This window comes from Pleurodeles waltl, chromosome 8, assembly GCF_031143425.1.
Source record: "Pleurodeles waltl isolate 20211129_DDA chromosome 8, aPleWal1.hap1.20221129, whole genome shotgun sequence".
NCBI lineage: Eukaryota > Metazoa > Chordata > Amphibia > Caudata > Salamandridae > Pleurodeles > Pleurodeles waltl.
This window is the reverse complement of record NC_090447.1, coordinates 467,359,268-467,371,787: the sequence shown is the minus strand read 5'-3', so window position 1 is coordinate 467,371,787 and position 12,520 is coordinate 467,359,268. Positions and strand designations below refer to the sequence as shown.

Below are 12,520 nucleotides of genomic sequence, written 5' to 3'. Positions count from 1 at the left end.
GCAGGCTGCCTTACAAAAAAAATATTGCTTTATTTAAATGGTGGTCTGCTGACCCTTTGATTGTGGCCATTCCCAACGGGCCACAAATAGCGACCTCCCTCTTGAATATTAAAGAGGCAGGTCCCTTGCAACCCATCTGGGAATTGCAAACAGTATCTGAGACACTGTTGTACATATCTGTTTGCGATTTCCTAATAGCGAATCACAAAAAAAGACTATTAGGAAATCACAAATGCCAAGCTACATACATCTGGCCCTCAGAGAAAGATACAGAGAGAGAGAGAGAGAGAGAGAGAGAGAGAGAGAGAGAGAGAGAGAGAGAGAGAGAGAGAGAGAGAGAGAGAGAGAGAGAGAGAGAGAGAGAGAGAGAGAGAGAGAAGAAGAAGAATGTGTGTTGGTGTTTTTATTACAGTACCCTTTTGTGAACTTTTCTATAAGAAACACATTTTTGTCCCTCTTTAACTTTGATCGACATGTATGCACATTTTCTAAGTAGATGTGTAGACCCAATTCTATTATGAACTGGGTGAAAGCAAATAGCAGAGTGTAACATCAAAAATGATTAAACAATATGGCACAACCTTTCAGGACAGAGCCACATCACACTATAAAAGGCGTGCCTCAACACAAAGGCGGTCAGAAGACCACGGATGCCATTCTGGCTTTCCCGCTGGGCTGGCAGTGGCGCCCGCCGGCCCAGCGGGAAAGACCCTGCAACACAGAAGCCGGCTCCGAATGGAGCCGGCGGTGTTGCAGGGGTGCGACGGGTGCAGTTGCACCCGTCGCGATTTTCACTGTCTGCTAAGCAGACAGTGAAAATCTTTCTGGGGCCCCACGACACCCGTTCCCGCCATCCTGTTCCTGGCGGTAAAAACCGCCAGGAACAGGATGGCGGGAAGGGGGTTGGAATCTCCATGGCGGAGATTCAGCCCAAGCAGGGGAAATCCGGCGGGAAACCGCCGGATTCCCTTTTCTGACCGCGGCTTTAACGCCACGGTCAGAATGGGCATTGAAGCACCGCCAGCCTGTTGGTGGTGCTTCCGTGGGCCCTGGCGGTCTTGGACCGCCAGGGTCGGAATGACCCCCAAAGTGTGGTAAAATTACAAACAACTCACAACAATTCTGCATAACATAAAGCGCAGGTACAAACTGAAACAGCTCCACTCATGACAATTAGGCATCAAGTTACTGATAACGTCACTAGAGATGCTCATGAGATGCAATTGATGATGTTGTGAAAGGTTGGAAATAATATAGTGGACATGACCATTTTTGCTGGAGTGAAATGTATTAAGGTGTCCAAGATTACATATATCTTTGAAACCATGTCTCTATACATTTAGAATCCACTGAAAGACGCAGTCCATGTGCTTAGATTCAAACTCACTTTTATGGAAGAAGGGGAGAGGGTAAGATTGCTGGGTTTCTAGCTCAATTACAGGTCACTAATATTAAAATATATGATAAAAGTATAAAATATGACGTTAATTATGAAATCGTATTTGACAGAGTGCGTACAGATGGTTTGTTGAGTTTTATTTTTAAATTTACAAACTGTAAATGAAGAAAAAACGAATCAACACGTCTGCAGTTGTATGTAAAATATTGGTAGGATATACAGTTTAGGGTAAATACACATTGGTGGTCATTACAACCCTGGCGGACGGTGTTAAAGCGGCGGTAAGACCGCCAACAGGCCGACAGTAAACAATTTACGACCGTGGCGGAAAACGCCAACAAAGACAGCCACGGCGTACAGACAAACAGCATGGCGGTCACCGCCAACAGACAGGCGGGAGACAATGTACCGCCCACACTATTACAACCCACCAATCCGCCACCTTTTCCGGGGCGGATTCACTGCAGATAAAAACACAGCGGAAACAGGAATTCTGAAGGGAAAACGCTCACCTCTACACACCCCACGAGGAACGAGGACACTATGGACCCGGAACTCCAAATTCTCCCTGCGATATTCTTCCTGCTCCTCTACCAGGAGCACGCACTCCGGCGGCGAGGACCACAGTGAATACTGCACCTAAGACACAGGGGAGGGGGATGGGAAAAAACAGGGACACATACACGCAACACCCCCACCCTCACTCAGTACATCACACACACTAATACATATTGATACATCACACTTACACCCCCCAAGCCCCCCCCGGAAGAATGCAAAGACTATAGAAAATGAGTGTAACCATTGTAATATATTAAAATCAAGTAGGCAAAAATATATATAATACACCATTTACAAAATATATACCAAGCATAGTAGTCCAGATAGTGCTCCAATTAAGTCCATGGGACACTGGGCCCACACGGTATGGGCGAGGCCCACATAAGATCCCCAACCATGACGGAGAGAACACTGCAGGGGCATCAGAGAGCAACAAAACAGGCACCTCAGGGGGAGGGAAAGGGGGGGCACCTCAGCAGCTTGAGTGCACGACGCCAAATCCACGAGCAGGCCACATGCCCACTGTACAATCCTGGGGAGTGCAAAGCCACAGTCTCTCAAGTCTCTACAGTGGGTGGGTTGCCCACTGCTTCATCCTGCGGAGTGCAAAGCCACAGTCTCTCAAGTCTCTACAGTGGGTGGTTTGCTCACTGTTCCATCCTGGGGAGTGCAAAGCCACAGTCTCTCAAGTCTCTCAAGTGGGTGGGTTGCCAACTGTTCCATCCTGGAGAGTGCAAAGTCACAGTCTCTCAAGTCTATACAGTGGGTGGTTTGCCCACTGTTCCATCCTGGGGAGTGCAAAGCCACAGTCTCTCAAGTGGATAACAGTCTCCACTGGTTCTGGAGGGGGCATGGTGCCCAGAGTGCTTCATCCTGCTAAGGACTGAGGTAGTGGATGGATCTCTCCACTGGTTCTGCAGGGGGCGTGGTGCCCAGAGTGCTTCATCCTGCTAAGGACAGAGGTAGTGGATGGATCTCTCCACTGGTTTTGGAGGGGGCATGGTGCCCAGAGTGCTTCATTCTGCCCATGAAGGACTCAGTATCGTCAGTGCCCTTGGCGCTCATGGGCCAGCGCTGCATGAGACGGCGGTGCCCTGTTCAGCGGTGCTTGAGACGGCGGTGCCCCGTTCAGCGGTGCTTGAGGTGGCGGTGTCCGGGCCAGCGGTGCTTGAGGCAGCGGTGCCCTGTTTAGCGGTGCTTGAGGCAGCGGTGCCCTGTTTAGCGGTGCTTGAGGCGGCGGTCTCCATTGAGTGACTCAGCTGCTGGCGGACCTTCATGGCCCAGCGGGGCTTTTGCTGGCGGTCCTTCATGGCCCAGCGGGGCTTGTGCTGGTGGTGGCCTCCTGGGCAGCTGGGTTTGTGCTGGCGGGGGCCTCTTGGGCAGCTGGGCTTGTGCTGGTGGGGGCCTCCTGGGCAGCTCGGCTTGTGCTGGCGGGGGCCTCCTGGGCAACTGGGCTTGTGCTGGCGGTGGCCTCATGGGCAGCTGGGCTGGTGCTGGCGGTGGCCTCCTGGGCAGCTGGGCTGGTGCTGGCGGTAGCCTCCTGGGCAGCTGGGCTTGTGGTGGCGGTGGCCTCCTGGGCAGCTGGGCTTGTGCTGGCATGGCCTCCTGGGCAGCTGGGATGATGGCGGTCTTCTCCGCCGTGCTGCTCTTCTCAGACTTGCTGACCTTCTTGTGCCCCTTCCCCACCTTGGAAGCTGTCACAGCTGACTCCACACTCCCACCTGTACCCCTGGGAGCAGCTTTGGTGGCTGGAGCCTTCCCCCTCTCCCGCCGGGCACTGGCCAACTTCTGATGCTTCACAGGTCGGGGACTGTCTGTGCTGTGGCTCCATGCCACACTGGCTGCCCTGGTGGCCGGTGCACTCCAGATTCCGGTGACTACAGGCACCACTGGTCCCGGAGATGTTGTGGCTGAGGTGCTAGTTTGGGACCTAGGAGGCGGACGGGGTGGGGGAGGTGTGGGAAAGAGGTCAAGGTTGGACAGGAAACGTTTTTTGGACACACTGGGAAGGGTAGCTGGAGGCGGTTTGGGAGTGGAGGAAGAGGTTGTGGTTGTAGGAGGTGTTTGTTTGCTGACTTTGGGTGAAGGTGCATGCGCTGGAGGCTGTCGTGAGGTGGATGGCTGTTGGGTGGGTGTGTGCCTGTGTTTGTGTATCTTTGGAGGGGGCATCACAGACACACTGGGAGAGGACACAGGGGACGTGTGAATGGTAGTGGGGGTGGTGACTGCACGTGAGCGGGGTGTGGTGGTGGGTGTGCTGGAGAGGGACGTAGTGGCTGTAGAGGTAGTGCATACAGGTGTGAGTGTAGATGAGACAGGGAGTGAGGAGGGAGACGAGGAGGAAGGGGACACAGTGGAGGCAGTGGATGTTGCTATGTCTGCATGTGTGTGATGCTTGCGTGAGTACCTGTGGGATGTGTGGTGCTTATGTTTGCCTGAGCTTCCCTTGTGTGTTGACATGTGCATGCTGGTCTGTAGGTGTGCTTGGGATAGGCTGAGGTACAGGGGATTGGGTCGGGGTGGAGGAAGTTGGAGGGGGGAGGCTAGGCACAGGGACAATGGCTGCCATCAGTGCTGAGGCCAGAGTCTGAAAAGCTCGCTGAAGGGCCGCCTGACCAGAATGAATGCCCTCCAGGAATGCATTTGTTTGTTGCAACTGCCTTTCTACACCCTGGATGGCATTCAAAATGGTAGACTGCCCAACAGTGAGGGACCTGAGGAGTTCAATTCCCTCCTCACTGAGGGCAGCAGGGGTGACTGGGGCAGGGCCTGAGGTGCCTAGGGTGAAGGTGATGCCCACCCTCCCGGGTGAGCGGGCAGGGGGCGATGGCTGAGGGGCTGCTGGGAACGGCAGTGCTGGAAGGGGGGGTGGCGGCTGTACCTGTAGATGGGGGGGGGACAGATGTTGCCACCACCACAAGGGATCTCCCATCAGAGGACGAGTCCGTGTCACTGGTCTCAGCTCCTGTCCCCGCCGTGGAGCTCCCCTCACCCTCCGTCCCACTGGTGAAGTCCGATTCCGTAGTGTGGCCCTCCATGGCCATGTGGGATACAGCCCCCTGGTGCTCCGGTGCCACTGCTTCTCCGCCTGACGATGCTAATGCACACAAGAACAGGGAGACCACAAAAAGGGGGACGACGACAGAAGAAAGACATGTTGAGTGCATGCATTACCGCTACCGTTGTCGGACACGACAGACACAGAAGCCCCCTGCACTACACTGCGATCTTGGGCTCCACTGTTCAATCCCTAGGAAATGGCCTACAAGGCTATGGACGACATCTGCACACATAAATGACACAGTGGCATGACTAGCTGTACTTGGCACTCTACAGAGGTGGGCTGGGGTGCCACATGGCCTGCCTTACAGAGGGACCTTGCCTACTAAACTCGCCCTGGCCTAGGGAAACCCACAGCCCACCTCCCCCACCCAGACATCTCCACTGCACGCAAAGTCAGCAGAATGCGAGTGTGCTCACCCCCTTGTGGCTGCTGTAATGCCCTCAAGCGCCCATCCAACTCCGGGTATGCCACCGCCAGGATCCTGAACATCATGGGGGTCCTGGTGCGACAGGCACCCCTCCCACGTTGGGAGGCCATCCCCAGCTTAGCCTCCGCCTTCTTCTTGCTCCTGCGGCGAATGTCCTCCCATCTTTTCCGGCAGTGGGTGCTCCGTCTGTGGTAGACCCCCAGGGTCCGGAGGTCCTTGGCGATGGCACGCCAAATATCTTTTTTCTGGTGGGCGCTGACCTACATGATTTGTACAGGGGGAAGAGAAACTTATTACCAACTGCACCATCAAAGTGATTGGCCCCCAGCCCTACCCTTGCCATGTGGCACATGCATTCACCGTCCTTTCATGCACGCCGCACTCTCCCCCCTTCCTTCTTACATCCACCCCTCTCCACACAGGCATAGCCCATACATCATGCTCCCAGGTACTTACCTGTTGGTCTGGAGGACCGTAGAGTAGCGTGTAAAAATGTAAATGTAAATTAGCACTTGTATAGCGCACTACTTACCCGTTAGGGTCTCAAGGCGCTGTACTCATACCGCTATGGAACCCCTCCTGGCTTTTCCCTGTGAGGCGCCCACTCCTGAGCACCCCCAGGGTGAAGCCAGGCATTCAAGCGCTGTTGGGGCCGTTGTGGAGATTAAGCAAGCTATTGCCCAGAGTTGCAGAGTGGGACCCATGAATTAGATTAGGCACCGAGGCGAGAATTATCTGGTCAAGGGGAATTGAGCCCAAGACCTGCCGAAACAGGACTTGAACCCTGGTCTTTAGCCAGATCTCTGCTTCAGGGTCTGCCGCTCTAACCATTGAGCCACACTTCTCCACAACCCCCCATCCACAAGTTTCTCCAACTCCTCTGATGTGAAGGCAGGGGCCCTTTCCCCAGACACTCGAGCCATTGTCTCTTCCAGACCGAGGTCACAGCAGCACTTGCAGTGTAGGTCCTCTCCTGTCGAAGATCAGGTATCGAGTGAATGAACAGATAGAAAATGGCGATCACGTCCGCAGCGGTGCGTACCGTCACCGCCGGCATACATCGTCATCGGCGCCTGGGACCCATAGGGTCCAATGTTAACCAATGCAGCATTGTTCTGCCGTCTTCGACCGCCTACCACGACGGTGTACAACGCCAGTGCAGTTACCTCGCATCCCATTGTCCCACTTTACAGTTCAGGCAGCCGCCATTTCAGGGGCCCACATGGCTTCATTTTCAACTGCGTCACACATACCTAGGCCTAGACTCAACACACATACAGGCCACTTTTTGATTATGAATGGTGTTCTGTGTAAGCTGTGGGTACGTACCTCTGAGTTGTTTGACTCTGTGCTCGCTGTTGTCCTTCATAGGCACTGTCCGCTGGGACATGTGAGAGATGGCGGCCTCCTCCGGTGTACCGAACGTTGGTGGACCTGCCGACAATGGAGGAAAGATATGTGATAATCACATGCAGGCTTGACCGTGCCACAATCCAGGAACTGTGTAACCAGTTGGAGCCAGACCTGATGTCAGCTATCCGCCATCCCACAGGAATCCCCCCTCAAGTGCAGGTGCTGTCAGTGCTCCATTTGCTTGCAAGTGGGTCATTTCAAACAACAGTGGCCATAGCATCAGGGATGTCCCAGCCTATGTTTTCCAAAGTGTTGTCCAGAGTGTTGTCTGCCCTGCTGAAACACATGCACAGCTACATCGTTTTCCCTCAGGTGGAGGATTTGCCTACAGTGAAAGGTGATTTCTATGCCCTGGGACATATCCACAACATCATAGGTGCCATTGATGGGACCCATGTGGCTTTGGTACCCCCCCACAGGAGTGAACAGGTGTACCGAAACCGAAAGAGTTATCATTCGATGAATGTACAGATGGTATGTTTGGCAGACCAGTACATCTCCCATGTGAATGCCATGTTCCCTGGCTCAGTGCATGATGTTTACATCCTGCGTAATAGCAGAATTCCTTATGTGAAGGGTCAACTCTAGAGGCACTGTGTGTGGCTATTAGATGAGCACATGGAAGCTAGTCAGTGGGAATTGTTGTCTGGGTCTGGGGATATCCCTCCAGGTTAGTGTGTGTCTAACAGTTGTCCCTCGCCATTTGCAGGTGACTCTGCTAACCCCAACCTGTCATGGCTACTGACCCCAGTGAGGAATCCCAGGACAAGGGCAGAGGAACGCTACAATGTGGCTCATGGGCGAACTAGGAGGGTGATCGAGCGGACCTTCGGCCTCCTGAAGGCCAGGTTCAGGTGTCTCCATATGTCAGGTGGTTCCCTATTCGACTCACCAAAGAAGGTGTGCCAGATCATCGTGGCCTGCTGTATGCTTCACAACTTGGCTTTGCGACGACAGGTGCCTTTTCTGCAGGAGGATGGTCCAGATGGCGGTGTTGTTGCAGCTGTGGAGCCTGTGGACAGGGAAGACGAGGAAGCAGAGGAAGAAGACATGGACAACAGGGACTTAGTGATAAAGCAATATTTTCAGTGAGACACAGGTAAGAATACAAACCTGCCTACTACATGTACTTTAACACTACTACCTCTCTACTGTCTGTCGTTTTCACCCAGTGTATGGTCACTGAGTTGTCACTTTCCCTTACGGTTTCACAGATATGGGTCCCACTGTGTGACATCTGCTTTGATTCCTCATGGACTGGAGCTGTGTGAAATAGGTATGTTGACATTACCAATGAAAAAGCTTTTTGCCACAGTTATTGCTAATACAGTATTCAGAAATCACAGACAGACTCCAGATTGTTTTGTGCTTTAAGGGTGTTTATTTAAGTGCTCAATATTGGAGGGGGTTGTAAAATGGTGAGGGTTGATGGCGGAGGAATGTCCATGGCAGAGTCCAGTCTATTAGTCTCACAGGTGCATTGCCCAAATGGGCATAGGAAGTGGAGCTGGGACAGTTAAAGGATGGACAGGGTGACAAAGTGGGACAGTAGGATGACAGTCAGGGAGGTCTCATTTCTTGGCAGGGGTCTTGGCATCGTTCTCTGTCTTTGTCCTGGATCTCAGGGACTGTTTGCAGGGTGGTTCTCCCTCTGCAGGGGGTGGGGTGCTGGTGTGGTGGTCCTGTGGTGGTGCCTCCTGTCCACTAGCGCCGGCGGAGGTGGTGGGCAGTTCATCTGCCAGGCTAGTGTCAGGGGCCCCTTGTAGTGCCACAGTGTCCCTCCTGGTGTTGAGTACTTCCTTCAGCTCCCCGATGATGGTGCCCAGGGTGGAATTGATGGTTCTGAGTTCCTCCCTGAAGCCCAAATACTGTTCTTCCTGCAGCCGCTGGGTCTCCTGAAACTTGGCTAGTACCGTTGCCATCGTCTCCTGGGAGTGGTGGTAGGCTCCCATAATGGAGGAGAGGGCCTCGTGGAGAGTGGGTTCTCTGGGCCTGTCCTCCCCCTGTCGCACAGCAGCCCTCCCAGTTCCCCAGTGTTCCTGGGCCTCCGTCCCCTGGACCGTGTGCCCACTACCACTGCCCCCAGGTCCCTGTTGTTGTTGGGGTGGTGGGTTAGCCTGGGTTCCCTGTAGTGGCGGACACACTGCTGATTGACGTGTCCTGGGGACGGAGGTATGGGCCCGCTGGGTGGGTGCTGTGCTGGTGTTTCCAGAGGGGGGAAGCTCTGTAGTGGCCTGTGACTGGGTGTGGGAAACCGACTGTCCCAATGTCCCCAATGGGCCGGGCTGGTCATCTAGATCCAGTTGGACAGAGGTGCTGTCATCACTGTGGGCCTCTTCTGTTGGTGGTGTGGACATGTGTGGACCCTCCTGTCCGGTGATGTTGGGTAGGGGTCCTGCAGGGGTATAAAAGCATGATTATTGAATCTGTGTGTGTCAAGGTGTGCAATGGGTGGGTGACCGTGTACCCCAGTGCTAGCATTCCTGTGTGGGACCTTGTGTGATGATGGTTTAGGGGGGGTGTATGGGTATGTGCAGTGGGCATGCTTTGGTGATGGGTGTCCATGCTTTGTTGTTGCATGCAGGGCTTGGTGTTGGGATGTGTGGTTTGTGATGTTGGGACATTTGTGAGGAGTAGGAGTGATGGGGTGAGGGTGAGGGTGGGGGTATGTGCTGGCATGCAGATAGGGTGGGGGATGTAATAGTTAATATTTGACTTATCAGAGTCCATTCCTCCACCTACTCCTGCGAGGCCCTCAGGATGCAGAATCGCCAAGACCTGCTCTTCCCATGTTGTTAGTTGTGGGAGAGGAGGTGGGGGTCTGCCGCCAGTCCGCTGAACAGCCAGGTGGTGTCTGGAGACCATGGAATGCACTTTCCACCTCTTCCTGATGTCCTCCCGATTTCTTGGGTGCTGTCCGACTGCATTGACCCTGTCCACTATTCTTCGCCATAGCTCCATCTTCCTTGCAATTGAGGTGTGCTGCACCTGTGATCCAAATAGCTGTGGCTCTACTCGAACGATTTCCTCCACCATGACCCTGAGCTCCTCCTCCGAGAACCTGGGGTGTCTTTGCCGTGCCATGGGGTGGTGTAGGTGATGTGTGGGGTGGTGTGTGGGGTGATAAGTGTGCTGATATGTAGTGGTGTGTTGTGTGAGGTGCGTGGAAGTTATGTGGGTGATGGTGTTGTGTGCCTGTGGATGCTAGTGTTGTTGATGGTGGTGTCTCTCTCTGGCTTTCGTTCGTGATTTGTGGTTGTAAGGGTTTGTGGGTGATGTGGGTGTGTGTTTTATATTGTATTGAGTGTGTGGAAGTGGTGTGTGTATGTGTATCAGGTGTGTGTATTTCGAATTGTCCAATGTGGCTGTGTTTTTGAGATGTGTGTGTATTTTGAGCGCAGCGGTGTGTACCGCCAATGGAATACCGCGGTTGAAAGACCGCCGCGTGGATTCATGGGTCGTGATAGTGTGGGTGTATTTCTGTTGGCGTGATGGTGGAGGTTTTGTTTTCGCCAGGTTATCACTGACCTTTGGTGTGGCGGACTTGTGTTGGTGTCTGAATTTTGGCGGGTTCCGAGCAGTGGGTCATAATGACCGTGGCGATCTTCTGCACGGCGGTAAGCGGCTTTTACCGCAAATGTTGTAATGAAGGCCATTATTATTTTTACATGTTGCGGACACTATGGGAATTCCTTTTGCAGACCTCCAGTTTGAAACCCATGGCATGTATCTTGAAACCTTATGTATTCATCCTTGAAATAAATTATTTTAAGGACAAACTACAGTTTTTTATAATTCATAGATTACATTGGTTTTTGGCCATACATTCAATGCCCCTGTAGAAACAGAGGATAAACCACAAGAATCTAAGAAGTTCCAGAAATGCCACCACTTCAACCCAAATCACTGACATTTTCATGATGTGGCAAGAACAGTCCGAGTGCTGGGTATATGTGAATAAGGTCCTCGGCTGCGGAATTTATGTTTATTTGATGTGAGTGCTTCATTATGTTTCCACCATTCTCCACAACAATGGTGCTTTGTAAGAACTGGATACTCTTTTCTAGACCTTCAGATCACCATACTTATTAGTAAGGATGAATTAAACTAATCCACAGAGGTCATCACCGACATAGTGCAATATATATTTTTTCAAACATATACAATCACTGAAATACCAAAGGACACCAAGAGAAACTTGATTTCACTTGGACCAATGATTGTACCACTTTTATATATGAAAGTTAGTAAATGTTACCTAAAAACTGCTCCAATCGCCAATATTAGGTGGCGTTCCACTTACCCACATACCCAAAGAGTAAATATGAGGACACAAATAATAAACAGCCTCTGGGTGCATCTCCTAATTTGGACATATGTATGGTGCTATATGTTGTGTTCTATATGTACACCTCAAATGCACGAAATAGATATGAACTTCATGAGATACAGCTGCAGGTCATTAATTACCTGTATCAGTCAGAGCCCCAACACATGCAACACAGAATTTGATTTTGAGCTATGTTCTGTGCAAGCCTATGCTACACCAGGAGTGTGTAATGTGAGTACTCCTCTGATGCTTTCTCATGACAGTGATCCATGCGTAATGCTTTCACCTGGTATTAAGAGCCCATGTCCTTTGTATAACAGTCATCTTAACCAGGCCTGAGTTGAAGATGATGGCAGGAGCTGATGTTTGATGATTGAATAGGCTATACACAGTGTCTGCCTGCATACTTGCACTAGTTTTAATTCACAGTTGCATTAGGCTAAACTGCAGCTGATACAGTGGGCATTATGAACACCATCTAAGTGGCCCACACCACGTATGATCAGGTGTATCCATTCCATTTTAAACACTGCCTCCAACTATCAGCTGAGAACTATGTCTACCACACCCAATGAGTACACACAGTGCTTCAAAATGCATCACCTGTGGCTGTGAACTGTGATAAACTAACCCACCTAACACCTGGAATATAAAGGTTGAGACTCACTCATGACAGGAGATGTAGTTATGTGACTCACAGATGCCTTTTCTGGAACTTCAGGCAGCAATGCCAGTGCAAATAACTGATGTTCCAGTAAAGCATTGACATTAGTACTGAGAAAATGGCTGAAGGTAACTAGGGCAAAGTTTGTGCTGATCAGAGAAGATGAACAATTGGTAAGGGAGAAATCATGAAAACCCCTATTACTGCATGACGCCTGCAATTGTGTATTTAGACTGGTATACGAACAGTTCAAACATTGCTTCATTGTATGGGTGAAATAAAAGTGAAAACTGTGATATGAGGGTCAAAGGAAATTATAAACATCTAGAATACCAGTGATACACATAGAATGAGTGGGCTGAAATGTATTACAGTGGATGTTAATGGGGTTAGAAGTTGTTGGGAAAGAAGAATACATGCAACAAAGGCTCTGTTTTAGGCGTTAGATACAATGCTACTTCAAGAACATTCTTTCGTTCAGAGATGCAAATATGTTTTCAAGGCTCATAACATGGTCAATTGTTCGCCACTAGGCAACAAGATTGTTACTAAGGGATTCGTGACTTTAAAGGTCCTACTCATCACAGACAACAGCGAATGTGCATCACTGACGTCTGACATGACCAAGCTCTACTTCAGAAAAATCTGTCAGAGTAGTAAAC

General features: G+C 51.3%; 1 protein-coding gene across 1 annotated transcript in view; it reads right to left on the bottom strand.

Moving 5' to 3' along the window:
• The window catches only part of LOC138250052 (interleukin-1 receptor-like 1), a 637,768-nt gene that overhangs the window by 112,961 nt on the left and 512,287 nt on the right, over window positions 1-12,520 (bottom strand). The gene's annotated exons all lie outside the window — the stretch shown is intronic.